This window comes from Micromesistius poutassou, assembly GCF_964030765.1.
Source record: "Micromesistius poutassou genome assembly, chromosome: 4".
NCBI lineage: Eukaryota > Metazoa > Chordata > Actinopteri > Gadiformes > Gadidae > Micromesistius > Micromesistius poutassou.
In genome coordinates, this window is record NC_140274.1 from 2,902,612 (window position 1) to 2,921,318 (window position 18,707).

Below are 18,707 nucleotides of genomic sequence, written 5' to 3' on the forward strand. Positions count from 1 at the left end.
AACACTCACGGCACCGTGAAGGTTCAAGAGACACATTCCATCAGTCAACAAAGGTTCCTGTAGCTTTTCAAAGAACACAGAGTCGTCAGAGCTGAAACCTCTGTAGACTGATGGACCAATGGTTACATTCCACTTTCTGCCAAAAACACTGTGCTGTTTTAAGAACTCACACAGATCACTATCAAAGCCACTATCCCTAGTTGACGTACCTACAGAACTAGCCAACTTCTCGCCTTCTGAACAAATGGTATCGACATCTCGACCACCCCATGTACACACAGGGGCAATAACGTGTTTAAGCGCAGCTACAACACCGCACGCAATAGACACATCCGTTGCTGTCGCCGCAACTTTGCCATTAACGCCGGAAACACCAGCAGGTGACGGGGCACCTCTGACATTAGCACCAGAAACAACAGCCTGTGGCTGTTTCTCGGCACACCTGCAAGAGTGAGGGTTAGCGTCAACCTTACTTTGGATGAATCTTGATGGGCGCTGCTGCTCCTCCACCTCCTCCTCCTCCGACAAGGTCACGGTCACGGTCACGGCACTCGGCGTCGCATCCCCCTAAAAAAATGAAGAAAATACATTAACAAAGCTGTCATTATTGCATTTGAGAGAACTTGCTAATCATATACAATCATTTGGAACAATTTGTTTTGGCCAATGCACACAAAATTAAACTGATTTAGAATAAAGTGTACCAACCTCCTCCACAGCAGTGGTAGGCGATGGCTCCGAGGACACGGTCACAGCAGCAGGAGGAGTCGCATCCCCCTAAAAATTAAAAAAAAATACATGAACAAAAGTGTCATTATTGCATTTGAGAGAACTTGCTAGTCATAGCAATAATTTTGTATGTGTATTACACAATTTGTTTTGGCCAAAGACACATGCACATAGAATTAAACTGATTAAGAATAAAGCGTACTAACCTCCTCCTCTGCAACCACGTCCACAACACTGGCACGTGTCAGCCTGGGAGACACCCCAACGCTGGGTGCCGCCTTGACCTGTTTACGCAAAACAAAACCATGTATTTTATTATCGTTTTCAATAATTGCCAAAGTACTAAACAAGTAAAGCAAAGAAACGATTGCATTACATTAATAAAATGAAATGAAGACAAACCTGGCACATTGCAAGTCTCCTCTTGCAGGCAACACGTCTCGGACGCTGCTCCACCACACACGGTGTCTGATTAAAGAAAATCAAACACACTTTTAGAACATATATAGGAATGTTTTAAGGGAGAGGATAGAGTTTTAAAAGACCTCAATCAACACATCACATTTTCAGCTTACCTTTGTGTGTTGTGGAACAGCAGCTGGAACCACGGCGTCCATCGCAGCCAACATGGCGGTGCTGAAGATGACAGGGTTGAGTGGGATGAAACACTCCTTCAGCACGATGGGACGTCCGTCCACCTGTGAAATAAATACAGAAACAGAATATTAGTCACAATTACTGTTGAGTAAATCAATGTGCATAGATATATAATCAATATACATATGTTAACAATTAATGTTACAATATACTACAAACCTGATGCCGAACCAGGCGCCTTTTTGACGGGCTGAAGAGCCGATCCGCAGCTTGGATCCTCTGCAATGACGAATAACAATTATTTGATTAAAATGAATGCATGGTGAACATTTTTGAATTTGAACTATGAACTGTTTTGCAAATATCAGTGGGAAAACACAAGTACTGTATGCAAATATTACCGTCTTGCCGTTCACCACTTCCATCCAGACATACGGGTCAGAGGGGGGAGACGAAGGGGGAGAATCCCTCACAATCACCCTGGGAGGGGTGATTGGACCCGACGATGCTGGTCTGGGAACATCCGGCGCCGCTGGCGCTGGCGCCGGCACTGGGACGTCCAGTTGCATGTAGGCAGCATGCCACAGCAACTTGGCAAAGATACCCATGCCCTCCTCATCGCTGAGGTGAACCTGAAAATGATAGAATAATACATTCACTAACAATAACATTAACTTTCAATTAATAATACTATCAATTCAGCTACAAATAAGTGTAAATGATCAACCTCCTTTGCACACAGTAGGCTACTTACACTATCTCTGACCCAGAGATTCAGGTCACTGAAGGGGAAGTGGTCGAACGTGGCGTAGTACGCGATACCTAAGAAATGAAAAAAAATGTATATATAAATATACTTGCATATATCAACAAATAAAGTAAGCATAAATCTGTTTGTAATACATGAGAAAATATGATTCATTCAACATGTAACATAAACATCTGTTCGAAACATACCCATCGACTTCGCCACAGAACGGAACTCCCGGCTCATGTGCTCCTGCAGTTCTGGCGCAACTGTCAGGCGTGGAACAAAGTCCACCACAAACACCTACACAATAACAGAATAACAGATTTTAAATACAAATCTAGTTTTGTTCAAAATGACATTCCATTTAAACACATGTACGCTGTACTGCAACACCTCATTTACGCATTTTAATAACTGAACAAAAAATGGCACGTTACACACAATCAACGAAATAACTTACATTCTGCCAACGCTGACGAGCGCTGATCAAGAGCTTCCCAAACTCTTGTCCAGCCACCTCGTGGGTAGGGCTGGTCGTCAGGTTGTTACCAGGGGCAACGATGCAGACTGCGTCAGGCGTCCGCGGCAGCGTCGCGTGGATCAGCTCCGTCCTCAGATGAGACGCGCTGGCCCCCGGGGTCGACATGATTCCAAAGGAAAGCCTTCCTTTGGAAATCCCGACCGTCCCATCCGCAAAGGCACGCAGATGGGAATCTCCAATGATAAGAACAAACTGGGAAGATAGAAAAACCTCTTTAGAAATCACGTTTTTACTCTGAACATTTGTTAACAAATTCTTAAACAATAAATTACCTTCTTATCAGGAGAAGGAGCCGGAACAACCAGCTTGTGCGTCTTCCCAGACACAGACACAGGGTACTGGCTCACACGACGGCGTGTCCCTGTACCACAGCCTATTCACAGAAAGAAAAATATTACTCATCTTGATTACACAAATATTGACCTAATTTACTAAACAACTTCACTGTGCACATAGAACTTGGTTAAAAATGGAATAAACCAACTGCTACATACTTGGCACAAACTCGGGACTTGCACGCAGCAGCTCCACCTCTGCTGGCCGTCGGCCTGCCTCTCTCCTCCTGGCTGCCTGAGAGAGGCGGTACGACTTGCCGCGTGGCATCTAAAAACATATAAACATAAGATTATAAAAACCTAATGAAACCTGTTATGAAACATTGTGTTGTGTGTTTAACATTAACCACTACATTTGTTGTAGCCTACATTAGTTTAAAAAAGTAAAAATGTATTCAAATGAAACATGTCCACTTGTAGTTAATAACTATGGCAATAACTAATAATTACGTGTATACTAATCAATGTTTCTGATGATACTGTGAGAATTTCATTCAACTGCATTTATTATGGTAAGGGTTTCCATAAATAGATACATACATACATACATAGATATACAACAAATCCGCCACACATTGCTACCTGGTCTGTGGGACCCACTGAGAGAGAGAGAGAGAGAGAGAGAGAGAGAGAGAGAGAGAGAGAGAGAGAGAGAGAGAGAGAGAGAGAGAGAGAGAGAGAGAGAGAGAGAGAGAGAGAGAGAGAGAGAGAGAGAGAGACAGACAGACAGACAGACAGACAGACAGACAGACAGACAGACAGACAGACAGACAGACAGACAGACAGACAGACAGACAGACAGACAACAAATCCGCCACACATTGCTACCTGGTCTGTGGGACACACTGAGAGAGAGAGAGAGAGAGAGAGAGAGACAGACAGACAGACAGACAGACAGACAGACAGACAGACAGACAGACAGACAGACAGATAGATAGATAGATAGATAGATAGATAGATAGATAGATAGATAGATGTACAACAAATCCGCCACACATTGCTACCTGGTCTGTGGGAAACACTGAGATAGATAGATATATAGATAGATATAGATACATCAGTGTTTCCCACACATAGGCCAATGTGTGGCGCTGCGCCACAGATTGAACAACGAGCGCCACAAATTGATTCTCTACTTTTCTTATTTATTTTTATTGAACGCGATTTTTTAATGTAACTCCGCCACTCCCCCGTCAACAACACCCCCCGTCCGCCCGCAACACAACTCTCCCCCACCGCCCCCCCATTCCGAGTCCTGTGTGCGCGTATGCAAATTAGCCATGTGCGCCCCCCATTCCGAGTCACGTGCGCGTATGCAAATTAGCCATGTGCGCCAGCAGTAGGGCCCTATCTTGCGCCCGGCGCAATTGACTTTCTACACGGACGCATGTGTCGTTGCTAGTTTACACCCGGCGCAAAGCCCCCTCCCCCCCCCCCCCCACCTCCCCCCACCGCGGTGGAATCCCTTTATTATTTTAACGGCGCTACGTGTGCAGTGCGTACCTATGACAAAGTCCTTCTATAGTGTGCATACCTGTGACTATACCAAATACAGTTACCGATAATTATAAATAACTGCATTCTTCTCAGATAATCAGACAGTGTGCTGAGTACATACAGTGCTAGTAACCAACATTGTAGTAACAATATGACAAAAACAGCTGCTGTTTATTATTTAATACACAGCAGATATATACATATAATCAAGTTTACATTTAATAACAAATGAAGTATGAGAAATTAACGAACCGTAAGTAGAATGAAGATCACGTAGTTGAAAAGGGTTGAAACGTTCAAATGGACACTCTCTAAGCCTTGCAAATGCAAACACTCCTCTCCACAGTTTGAAAACAAGAGCCAGATCCCTTCTTCGACAAAGTATTTTTGTACCCTTCGCGCCACACAGTTTGAATTCAGCCAATCACAACACAGGGATGGAAGTGGGCAGCTCCAAAACCCGAACAAAGACCCCCTGTCGATTTCGATCCCTATCACGGTTATAGTGCTATTTGTGCCATTTATAGATATATGATTTATATGATTTATGCAGAATATATACCCAACATTTGAGTGAACATACATGTTATATGTATGTTCAGGAACATACATGTCCCTACATGTTACTCCCGTGTACCACAATACAATGCGGGCGCATTTACTGACGCAAATGACGTTCAGAATTGTTCACCGTAGTGTCCGAATTCTCGTTTGTTCGTACCCTATATAGTTCACTATATCATAAACATTATATAGGTAGTAACCCGCCAATAATAATAATAAACAAGTCTGTTACAACACTATATAGGGAATAGTGAGTGAGTGAGGGAATAGGGAACGATTTCGAACACAGCTCAGTGCTCCGCCATCTTGTGTCTAACTACGGCCTATGGCGGCCGCATTTCTAACGTCCAAGCAATGCCATAATGGCATACATATACAGAGATTTCGCATGAGCTGCGCTGTTCAGTGGAACATAATAATACGTCGATGCCACCGCTATCTTGCCACGGGCTACAACCACCCACCTAAATGAATGAATGTCGATGTCGATCTTTCCCAGTCTAAATGGCTCTAAAACGCCTTTTTAGGGAAATCTTCAATCGGGTCGGGTCAAACGTGTGTTTATGGTAATGCTAGTAAATATATATATATATTACACGTCCGACCTATGTCAGCAACCAACCGGCTTGAATATTGCCGTAATAAGGCGTTTTACAGTGATTTATACTCGGAAAGGACCTTCATTCTTCACTTCCTTCATTCATTCATTCAGATGCCAAGATGGAGGCATTGTTTACGAATACTATCTAGTCAGTAAACATCTGAGCCAATGCAGCGTCTACTCTTTATAGATGATGATAGGTATTTTGCTAATCACACACTATAAATATGACTAAGAAACAGGGGCAGTAAATTCAGATATTTTTGTTGTTACAACGTTACAACGGATAGAACGGATTCATATAGGCCACTTACACACAAGATGGCAGCCGCATTTCTTGCGTCTAGGCAGCCAATGATTGTAAGCGAAATGTGTATTCGCCAAGTGCCGCGAGTGCGCGGGATTTGAGCACGCACCTCTCCTATATAAAGCCGGACCGACAGATGTGTCTGGCAGACGTATTCAGCAACGGTAAGACGCGTTTGTGCTTGCCATGATTGTATTTTATGTTTGTGTGAGAAAGTCATTTGCAAAGGTTTTTTCCACTTTATTCAGTGTTATTGATAGTATGCATTGATGGGTTAACCTCTTCACGGTTTTATGTTTTACAGAACATGGCCAAGTACAATTCCCCAACCAAGTTCCCGACGATGTCGTCCAACTGTGTGGAGGTCGTGAGGCGGGACCTGCAGTTGACTTCTGTAAGTATTAAATGTGTTTCTGTTCTTATAGTGGTTTTATTATTAAGACAGTGTTTAAAGAACTATATTCGTTTGCAGTTGTTCTCAACAACAATGTGTACAATGATGTAGCTACATTTTCCATATAGCCTATGTTTGGTGCTACATTAGTGATGTTTTATTTATTCATTTGTATTTGGGTGAACATTGGTGTAAAAATATGATTGTAGGTTAAAAGGAAAGAGGTGGATTGTTAAAGACTTTATTCAGTGTGATTGATAAACAGTTCTATTAACTCGTAGCCCTATGTATAAATAATATTTGCTTTTGTTTGTTCATAGTATGCCGCCCTGGATAGTAGTATATCCAGAGAGGAACTGTATCATATGATGTTGGCCTCCCATGGCCTGGCCCTAGACGCCCTCATCCGGTCCACAAGAAAGAGTACCTGCGGAGAACAAAAGATGGCCGTAATGAAAACCCTACTACAATCTAAAATAAACGCGTTAGAGCTGGAGCTCATGCTCTGCAGAGCTGGTACGTATGTTATGTTTTATTGTGTGTTGGTGAATTATTTGGAACAACACATTAGATGGAATAAATCCTTTACTGTCACAATTGAGAATATATATTTTGTATGTGTGCAGATCAAGCGCAGGACCTGGCCAACACACAGGCCCACACACCAGCAGAGGACCCAGGGGACCCTGATGAGGACATGTAATTTTTGTTTTCATATTTTTTTTGCTTTTTTTTAATTTGTTTAATTTAATAAATATTTTTTTTGTGTGGCCTATTTGTGTGTTGTGGTTATTTGGTGGATATGTAAAAGTGGATGTGTAGAAAATATATCTGAATTGTTGCGCTTTTCGTTTCTAACAATATCAGTAGAAAATACCGTTTTATTATTTAGAACTTAATTTTAATCTCCAGAAACATTTGTTAGTGCTTTAGTTATAAGATTGATCCACAGGGAAAATGTGTTAATGTGGCACAGACAGTGCCACTGACATCTTGGAGCAAGCTAACCACCCACCAGAAAGAATGTGGGTCTTCTGTCCCATCAATATTCATTCAGGTAGGTGGTTACCATGCCCCAAGATGGCAGCATTGTTGACAGATGCTTAGAAGCCGAATGCAACATCTAGTCAGTGTATATATCTATATCTAGTCAATATACATCTATGAGCCAATGCAGCCTCTACTCTATATAGATAGGTATTTGGTAAATCACGCACTATAAATATGACAAAGAAACAGGGACAATTAATTCAGATATTTTTATGTTGACACAATTCTATTAGGCTATATATTTATTATTATTTCTCGGCACTTTGACTGCATTTTTCCCCCACTGCACATATGCGAAAACTCAATTTTTCAAATATACACAGCCTACATAAAATATATATTCTGGCAACCCCGATCGTCGGCGGCGGGTTCTCCAATCACACGCACAAACATGGTTGCAGTGCAACGGTTTTTATTTCATGCAACTCACAAAAAAAAGGAGAATCATAAAGCAACACAGGCTCCTCCCCAGCGGGCCAAACAAAAAGGGAAAGCGTCTCCGAATCGGGTCCGTCCGGGAGGGTGGCGTGGCTCTCGCTCCCGGCTTCCCCCACGCTCAGCGCTGTGAGGGAAACGTTCCAGCGTTAGTGCGCTATGTGGATATCGGTCCCTTACCCCGACTGTCTTCCACTCGACTTCCTCCTCGTCTCCAAAGTACACGGCCCTTAAAACCCCTCTGCCGTCTTGCTCCCCCAGGTGATCCGAATGTCCCCGTTTGCCCTGGTTTGCTGGATGACCCCTCCAGTGCCGCCGCGGTGAATGACACGTAGCCCGCGGACAGGTAGTCCGCGGGGACGGAGCCGCTCAGAGTGCTGGCCTTGTTCGTCCACGCCAGACAGCGCGGGGTTGCCACAATATATATATATATATATATATATATATATATATATATATATATATATATATATATATATATATATATATATAACTTGTGAAACACACACACAAGCAATGACAACAAGTCTGGTTGTCACACTGAGTCCGACTGCTGAAGTGTACTGACTCACGTGTTGCTTGTTGTTGTCCTGCGGTAAACGGGGGGCGTTCAAGGACCGTCGGAAAGTTGATTTGTTTTTATTTTAGAAAACAGCCTAGTGACGCCACTGCCACACAGTGCATCCACACAATACACAGCTGCACAGTGCTCCGACATCTTGTGTCGGATCTGCTTCTACATTGGTCAGCACACATGTTACGACGGCACATGACGCGGCCGCAAGCCGGCGCGAATTTTTTTTAAAACTGCGCGCAGTGATGAACGGGACCTCTTACCGGCTTGCGGCTGCGTCACGTGCGGTCCTAACATGTGCACATCTTGCCAGCACACATGTTAGGACGGCACGTGACGCGGCCGCAAGCCGGCGCGAGGTCCCGTTCATCACTGCGCGCAGTTTTAATTAGGGACCGAGCCAAACTTGGCAAGGACCCTATTGAAACCCTCATGTTTATTCTTCTTCTTATTATTATTTTTCAGAACTTCGACTGCATTTTTCCCCCCCTGCACATATTCGAAAACTCATTTTTATTTGGCACATTTGTGGGGACTGGTGAAAAATTTGATATTCTAGCCCTCAAATTCACATTCGCCCCTAGGTGGCGCTATAGCAACTGTTCAAAAGTGCAAACTTTGCACAAGCAGCACGTGTCACCGGTTTGACCTACACTCATGAAACTTTGCACACACATGAAAATCCTCATGATGAACAAAAAAGTCTCTTGAACTGAACACTTCCGGTAGCCATATTTTCCGCCATTTTGAATTTAGTTAAAAACAGTAAATTCCCCAAGGATCCCAGGTTTTTCGACTTTGACCAAAATCCCTTGGCACATATCATATATGGCCCATTATCTTCAATTTGACTTAAGGATTAGTCTGTACAATAAAGTTTAGAGCACCAATGAGTTCTAAAAGGGGTGTGGTTGAAACCTCGAAAATAGTTAATTGCTCATATCAACGTCAAGTTGGACGCCTATGATGTTGGCCCCAATACAAAAGTTGTTCAGAATCAAATTCTGAACAAGATAAAGTCAACGTATTTTCAAATGGGGCGTGGCATCGAAATGGGCGTGGCCTGACACTAAAATCGCCACAGTTCATAGACGCAATGTTTGATTTGAGCGGAACCCACTCAGTGGCCGTTAGGTACCAAAGTTCTAACTGCTCAATTAAAATTAAGTCGATTGAAAAAACAACATGGCCGCCAGAGGAGGGTAAATCACTCAGCGGAGACCGTAATAGTTATGAATATGAAATTCACAGGACACGTGTAGACTGGTGCCTCTAGCTCACATACCAAAATTCGTGTTTCTATTTTTTGTAGCGCCCCCTACAGGAACTTTAAAAAGCAGCCCCTGCGCCACGTTTCACCAATATGTATGAAACTCAGTATTCACGTACAATGTGCCCATACCTACAGAAAAGCCTCTTGGACCCATGCCCCAAACCCCACAGGAAGTCGGCTATTTGCATTTCTAATTTTCACTTTTGGCGGCCATTTTGAATTTTTTTCACTTTTTTGCCTTGTATTTGAATGAACTCCTCCTAGGGAATTTATCGGATCTGCTTCAAAATTGGTCTGTACAGTCAATAAATGGTGCCGAACCAACGCCGTGCTATTTGTGACTGTACGTTGAAGGGCGTGTCCGTGGCGTGCCGTCAAAGTTGGCCATTTTTGAATTCCGTCGCCTTGTATTTGAACTAACTCCTCCTAGGGAATTTATGGAATCTGCTTCCAAATTGGTCAGTACAGTCATGAAGTGGTGCTGAATAAACGCCGTGCTATTTGGGACTGTACGTTGAAGGGCGTGTCCGTGGCGTGATGTCAAATTTGGCCATTTTGAATGGAATTTCACTTTTTCGCATTGTATTTGAACAAACTCCTCCTAGGGAATTTATCGCATCTGCTTCCAAATTGGTTAGTACAGTCAAAAAATGGTGCTGAACCAACGCCGTGCTATTTGTGACTGTACGTTGAAGGGCGTGGCCGTGGCGTGCCGTCAAAGTTGGCCATTTTTGAATTCCGTCGCCTTGTATTTGAACTAACTCCTCCTAGGGAATTTATCGGATCATTGATGTAGGGTTAATGAACATGTAATTCAGTTAAATGTGGTCTTACATGTTAATGTCAAAACAATCAGTAGGACACCACAGGGCACCTCTGCTTCTACAGATTACATAAATTCACAAAAAAAATTTTAAACTGCGCTTTTTTAAAACTGCGCACAGTGATGAACGGGACCTCGTGCCGGCTTGCGGCTGCGTCACGTGCGGTCCTAACATGTGCACATCTTGCCAGCACACATGTTACGACGGCACGTGACGCGGCCGCAAGCCGGCGCAATTTTTTTTTAAAACTGCGCGCAGTGATGAACGGGACCTCTTACCGGCTTGCGGCTGCGTCACGTGCGGTCCTAACATGTGCACATCTTGCCAGCACACATGTTAGGACGGCACGTGACGCGGCCGCAAGCCGGCGCGATTTTTTTTTAAAACTGCGCGCAGTGATGAACGGGACCTCGTAGTGGCGGCTGCAAGCCGGCGCGAGGTCCCGTTCATCACTGCGCGCAGTTTTATTCTTCTTCTTATTTTCCCTCATCTTCGACTGCATTTTTCCCCCCCTGAACATATTCTAAAACTCAATTTTTTTTGGTGCAATTGTGGGGACTGGTGAAAAATTTGATATTCTAGCCCTCAAATTCACATTCGCCCCTAGGTGGCGCTATAGCAACTGTTCAAAAGTGCAAACTTTGCACAAGCAGCACGCGTCACCGGTTTGACCTACACTCATGAAACTTTGCACACACATGAAAATCCTCATGATGAACAAAAAAGTCTCTTGAACTGAACACTTCCGGTAGCCATATTTTCCGCCATTTTGAATTTAGTTAAAAACAGTAAATTCCCCAAGGATCCCAGGGTTTTCGACTTTGACCAAAATCCTTTGGCACATATCATATATGGCCCATTATCTTCAATCTGACTTAAGGATTAGTCTGTACAATAAAGATTAGAGCACCAACGAGTTCTAAAAGGGGTGTGGTTGAAACCTCGAAAATAGTTAATTGCTCATATCAACGTCAAGTTGGACGCCTATGATGTTGGCCCCAATACAAAAGTTGTTCAGAATCAAATTCTGAACAAGATAAAGTCAACATATTTTCAAATGGGGCGTGGCATCGAAATGGGCGTGGCCTGACACTAAAATCGCCACAGTTCATAGACGCAATGTTTGATTTCAGCAGGACTGACTTAGTGGCCGTAAGTTACCAAAGTTCTAACTGCTCACCAAAAATTTAGTCGATTTAAAAAACAACATGGCCGCCAGAGCCTCAAAATCACTGTGCGGAGACCGTAATAGTTATGAATATGAAATTCACAGCACACGTGTAAACTGGTGCCGATAGCTCACATACCAAAATTCGTGTTTCTATTTTTTGTAGCGCCCCCTACAGGAACTTTAAAAAGCAGCCCCTGCGCCACGTTTCACCAATATGTATGAAACTCAGTATTCACGTACAATGTGCCCATACCTACAGAAAAGCCTCTTGGACCCATGCCCCAAACCCCACAGGAAGTCGGCTATTTGCATTTCTAATTTTCACTTTTGGCGGCCATTTTGAATTTTTTTCACTTTTTTGCCTTGTATTTGAATGAACTCCTCCTAGGGAATTTATCGGATCTGCTTCAAAATTGGTCAGTACAGTCATGAAGTGGGGCTGAACCAAAATCGTGCTATTTGTGATTGTACGTAGAAGGGCGTGTCCGTGGCATGCCGTCAAAGTTGGCCATTTTTGAATTCCGTCGCCTTGTATTTGAACTAACTCCTCCTAGGGAATTTATCGGATCTGCTTCAAAATTGGTCAGTACAGTCATGAAGTGGTGCTGAAACAAAATCGTGCTATTTGTGACTGTACATTGAAGGGCATGGCCGTGGCGTGCTGTCAAAGTTGGCCATTTTGAATGGAATACTTTCACTTTTTCGCCTTGTATTTCAACTAACTCCTCCTAGGGAATTTATCGGATCATTGATGTAGGGTTAATAATGTTAGTTAAAGTTGTTACAACATGTAATTCAGTTAAATGTGGTCTTACATGTTAATGTCAAAACAATCAGTAGGACACCACAGGGCACCTCTGCTTCTACAGATTACATAAATTTGCGAATTTTTTTTTAAACTGCGCTTTTTTAAAACTGCGCGCAGTGATGAACGGGACCTCGTGCCGGCTTGCGGCTGCGTCACGTGCGGTCCTAACATGTGCACATCTTGCCAGCACACATGTTACGACGGCACGTGACGCGGCCGCAAGCCGGCGCGATTTTTTTTTAAAACTGCGCGCAGTGATGAACGGGACCTCGTAGTGGCGGCTGCAAGCCGGCGCGAGGTCCCGTTCATCACTGCGCGCAGTTTTAATTAGGGACCGAGCCAAACTTGGCAAGGACCCTATTGAAATCCTCGTGTTTATTATTATTAGGGACCGAGCCAGAACCGGCAAGGTCCCTATTGTTTTTGGTCCGATTATTATTCTTATTATTTTTCAGGAACTTTGACTGCATTTTCCCCCCCCTAAACATATACGAAAACTCATTTTTGTTTGGCGCATTTGGTGGGACTGCTGTAAATTAGAGATTCTAGCCGTCTAATTCAGATTGGCCCCAAGGTGGCGCTATAGCAACTATGACAAAATTTCAACGTTTACACAAGCATAACTCGTCACTGGTTGGACCTACACTCATGAAACTTTTGCCACACATGCAAAACCTCATGATGAACACATTTGCAGATACTAACTTAGCACTTCCGGTAGCCAGATTTCCCGCCATTTTGAATTTAGTTAAAAACAGTAAATTCCCCAAGGATCCCAGGTTTTTCGACTTTGACAAAAATCCTTTGCCACATATCATCTATGGCCCATTATCTTCAATTTGACATAAGGATTAGTCTGTACACTAAAGTAGCAAGTACCCATGAGCCATTGAGTTCGAAAAGGGGTGTGGTTTTTACCAAAAAATTGGTAAATTGCACATATCTACATGAATTGGACTCCTATGATCTTGGACCCCTCTACTAAAGTTGTTCAGAATCAAATTCTGAACAAGATGAAGTCAAAAAAAATTCTAATGGGGCGTGGCTTCAAAATGGGCGTGGCCTGTTACTAAAATAGCCACAGTTCATAGACGCAATGTTTCATTTGAGCGGGACCAACTCAGTGGCCTTTGGGGACCAAAGTTCTAACTGCTCAAGTAAAATTAAGTCGATTGGAAAAACAACATGGCCGCCAGAGGCTCAAAATCACTCTGCGGAGACCGTAATAGTTATGAATATGAAATTCATAGGACACGTGTAGACTGGTGCCTGTAGCTCACATACCAAAAATCCTGGTTGTCATGTTTGTAGCGCCCCCTACAGGAACTTTAAAAACCAGCCCCTGCGCCACGTTTCACCAATATGTATGAAACTCGGTAGGCACGTACAACATGACAATACCTACAGAAAAGCCTCTTGGACCCATGCCCCAAAACCCACCGGAAGTCGGCTGTTTTCTTTTTAAATTTGCACTTTTACCGGCAAATTTCACTTTTTTACCGGCAAATTTCACTTTTTCGCCTTGTATTTGAACGAACTCCTCCTAGGGAATTTATCGGACCTGCTTCACAATTGGTCAGTACAGTCATGAAATGGAGCTGAACCAACGCCGTGTTATTTGTGACTGTACGTTGAAGGGCGTGTCCGTGGCGCGCCGTCAAAGTTGGCCATTTTGAATGGAATTTTTTCACTTTTTCGCCTTGTATTTCAACAAACTCCTCCTAGGGAATGTATCTCATCTACTTCTACAGATTACATGAATTCGCTAAAATTTAAAATTAAAACTGCGCGCAGTGATGAACGGGACCTCGTGGCAGCGCACATGTTACGAGGTCCCGTTCATCACTGCGCGCAGTTTTAAAAAAGCGCACATGTTACGAGGTCCCGTTCATCACTGCGCGCAGTTTTAAAAAAGCGCACATGTTACGAGGTCCCGTTCATCACTGCGCGCAGTTTTAAAAAAGCGCACATGTTACGAGGTCCCGTTCATCACTGCGCGCAGTTTTAAAAAAGCGCACATGTTACGAGGTCCCGTTCATCACTGCGCGCAGTTTTAATTATTATTATTTTTAGCCACTTCGACTGCATTTTTCCCCCCCTGCACATATTCGAAAACTCATTTTTTCTTGGTGCATTTTGTGGGACTGGTGAAAAATTTGATATTCTAGCCCTCAAATTCACATTCGCCCCTAGGTGGCGCTATACCAACTATGCCAAAATTTCAACCTTTGCACACGCATAACTCGTCACCGGTCAGACCTAAACTCATGAAACTTTGCACACATATGCAAATCCTCATAATGAAGAAATTTGCAGATACTAACTTAGCACTTCCGGTAGCCAGATTTCCCGCCATTTTGAATTTAGTTAAAAACAGTAAATTCCCCAAGGATCCCAGGTTTTTCGACTTTGACAAAAATCCTTTGGCACATATCATCTATGGCCCATTATCTTAAATCTGCCATAAGGATTAGTCTGTAGGATAAATTTCAAAGTACCCATGAGCCATTGAGTTCAAAAAGGGGTGTGTTTTTCACCCCAAAAATAGTAAATTGCACATATCTACATTAATTGGACTCCTATGGTGTTGGACCTCTCTACTAAAGTTGTTCAGAATTGAATTCTGAACAAGATTAAGTCAACAATTTTTCAAATGGGGCGTGGCATCGAAGTGGGCGTGGCCCGTTACTAAAATAGCCACAGTTCATAGACGCAATGTTTGATTTGAGCGGGACCAACTCAATGGCCGTTAAGTACCAAAGTTCTAACTGCTCACCAAAAATTAAGTCGATTTAAAAAACAACATGGCCGCCAGAGCCTCAAAATCACTGTGCGGAGACCGTAATAGTTATGAATATGAAATTCACAGGACACGTGTAAACTGGTGCCTCTAGCTCACATACCAAAATTCGTGTTTCTCATGTGTGTAGCGCCCCCTACAGGAACTTTAAAAAGCAGCCCCTGCGCCACGTTTCACCGATATGTATGAAACTCAGTATTCACGTACAATGTGCCCATACCTACAGAAAAGCCTCTTGGACCCATGCCCCAAACCCCACAGGAAGTCGGCTATTTGCATTTCTAATTTTCACTTTTGGCGGCCATTTTGAATTTTTTTCACTTTTTTGCAAAATCACTGTGCGGAGACCGTAATAGTTATGAATATGAAATTCACAGGACACGTGTAGACTGGTGCCGGTAGCTCACATACCAAAAATCGTGTTTCTCATGTGTGTAGCGCCCCCTACAGGAACTTTAAAATGCAGCCCCTACGTCACGTTTCACCAATATGTATGAAACTCGGTAAGCACGTACAAGGTCACAATATCTACAGAAAAGCCTCTTGGACCCATGCCCCAAAACCCACCGGAAGTCGGAAATTTTAATTTTTTCATTTTCACTCTCGGCGGCCATTTTGAATTTTTTTCACTTTTTGGCCTTGTATTTGAATGAACTCCTCCTAGGGAATTTATCGGATCTGCTTCTAAATTGGTCAGTACAGTCAATAAATGGTGCCGAACCAACGCCGTGCTATTTGTGACTGTACGTTGAAGGGCGTGTCCGTGGCGTGCCGTCAAAGTTGGCCATTTTTGAATTCCGTCGCCTTGTATTTGAACTAACTCCTCCTAGGGAATTTATCGAATCTGCTTCCAAATTGGTCAGTACAGTCATGAAATGGTGCTGAACCATAATCGTGCTATTTGTGACTGTACGTTGAAGGGCGTGTCCGTGGCGTGATGTCAAAGTTGGCCATTTTGAATGGAATTTCACTTTTTCGCATTGTATTTGAACAAACTCCTCCTAGGGAATTTATCGCATCTGCTTCACAATTGGTTAGTACAGTCAAAAAATGGTGCTGAACCAACGCCGTGCTATTTGTGACTGTACGTTGAAGGGTGTGGCCGTGGCGTGCTGTCAAAGTTGGCCATTTTGAATGGAATACTTTCACTTTTTCGCCTTGTATTTCAACTAACTCCTCCTAGGGAATTTATCGGATCATTGATGTAGGGTTAATAATGTTAGTTAAAGTTGTTACAACATGTAATTCAGTTAAATGTGGTCTTACATGTTAATGTCAAAACAATCAGTAGGACACCACAGGGCACCTCTGCTTCTACAGATTACATAAATTTGCGAATTTTTTTTAAAACTGCGCTTTTTTAAAACTGCGCGCAGTGATGAACGGGACCTCGTGCCGGCTTGCGGCTGCGTCACGTGCGGTCCTAACATGTGCACATCTTGCCAGCACACATGTTACGACGGCACGTGACGCGGCCGCAAGCCGGCGCGATTTTTTTTTAAAACTGCGCGCAGTGATGAACGGGACCTCGTAGTGGCGGCTGCAAGCCGGCGCGAGGTCCCGTTCATCACTGCGCGCAGTTTTATTCTTCTTATTATTTTTCAGAACTTCGACTGCATTTTTCCCCCCCTGAACATATTCGAAAACTCATTTTTTTTTGGTGCAATTGTGGGGACTGGTGAAAAATTTGATATTCTAGCCCTCAAATTCACATTCGCCCCTAGGTGGCGCTATAGCAACTGTTCAAAAGTGCAAACTTTGCACAAGCAGCACGCGTCACCCGTTTGACCTACACTCATGAAACTTTGCACAGACATTAAAATCCTCATGATGAACAAAAAAGTCTCTTGAACTGAACACTTCCGGTAGCCATATTTTCCGCCATTTTGAATTTAGTTAAAAACAGTAAATTCCCCAAGAATCCCAGGTTTTTCGACTTTGACAAAAATCCTTTGGCACATATCATATATGGCCCATTATCTTCAATCTGACTTAAGGATTAGTCTGTACAATAAAGTTTAGAGCACCAATGAGTTCTAAAAGTGGTGTGGTTTAAACCTCAAAAATAGTTAATTGCTCATATCAACGTCAAGTTGGACGCCTATGATGTTGGCCCCAATACAAAAGTTGTTCAGAATAGAATTCTGAACAAGATTAATTCAACAATTTTTCAAATGGGGCGTGGCTTCGAAATGGGCGTGGCCTGTTACTAAAATAGCCACAGTTCATAGACGCAATGTTTGATTTGAGCGGGACCAACTCAATGGCCATTAGGTACCAAAGTTCTAACTGCTCAATTAAAATTAAGTCGATTTAAAAAACAACATGGCCGCCAGAGGAGGGTAAATCACTCAGCGGAGACCGTAATAGTTATGAATATGAAATTCACTGGACACGTGTAGACTGCTGCCTGTAACTCACATACCAAAAATCCTGGTTCTCATGTTTGTAGCGCCCCCTACAGGAACTTTAAAATGCAGCCCCTACGTCACGTTTCACCAAAATGTATGAAACTCGGTAGGCACGTACAAGGTCACAATACCTACAGAAAAGCCTCTTGGACCCATGCCCCAAAACCCACCGGAAGTCGGAAATTTTAATTTTTTCATTTTCACTCTCGGCGGCCATTTTGAATTTTTTTCACTTTTTTGCCTTGTATTTGAATGAACTCCTCCTAGGGAATTTATCGGATCTGCTTCAAAATTGGTCAGTACAGTCATGAAGTGTTGCTAAACCAAAATCGTGCTATTTGTGACCGTACGTTGAAGGGCGTGTCCGTGGCATGCCGTCAAAGTTGGCCATTTTTGAATTCCGTCGCCTTGTATTTGAACTAACTCCTCCTAGGGAATTTATCGGATCTGCTTCAAATTTGGTCAGTACAGTCATGAAGTGGTGCTGAACCAAAATCGTGCTATTTGGGACTGTACGTTGAAGGGCGTGTCCGTGGCGTGATGTCAAAGTTGGCCATTTTGAATGGAATTTCACTTTTTCGCATTGTATTTGAACGAACTCCTCCTAGGGAATTTATCGCATCTGCTTCACAATTGGTCAGTACAGTCATGAAGTGGTGCTGAAACAAAATCGTGCTATTTGTGACTGTACATTGAAGGGCATGGCCGTGGCGTGCTGTCAAAGTTGGCCATTTTTGAAATCCGTCGCCTTGTATTAAACTTACTCCTCCTAGGGAATTTATCGGATCATTGATGTAGGGTTAATAATGTTAGTTAAAGTTGTTACAACATGTAATTCAGTTAAATGTGGTCTTACATGTTAATGTCAAAACAATCAGTAGGACACCACAGGGCACCTCTGCTTCTACAGATTACATAAATTTGCGAATTTTTTTTAAAACTGCGCTTTTTTAAAACTGCGCGCAGTGATGAACGGGACCTCGTGCCGGCTTGCGGCTGCGTCACGTGCGGTCCTAACATGTGCACATCTTGCCAGCACACATGT

At 43.2% G+C, this 18,707-nt stretch overlaps 1 long non-coding RNA gene across 1 annotated transcript; it reads left to right on the forward strand.

Moving 5' to 3' along the window:
• The first annotated feature begins 5,701 nt into the window (after window positions 1–5,701).
• On the forward strand, window positions 5,702–7,077 carry LOC311342499. Its single transcript, XR_014633405.1, has 3 exons — window positions 5,702–6,316; window positions 6,637–6,832; window positions 6,943–7,077. It is a non-coding gene; the product is annotated as an uncharacterized lncRNA (long non-coding RNA).
• Window positions 7,078–18,707: the final 11,630 nt, after the last annotated feature.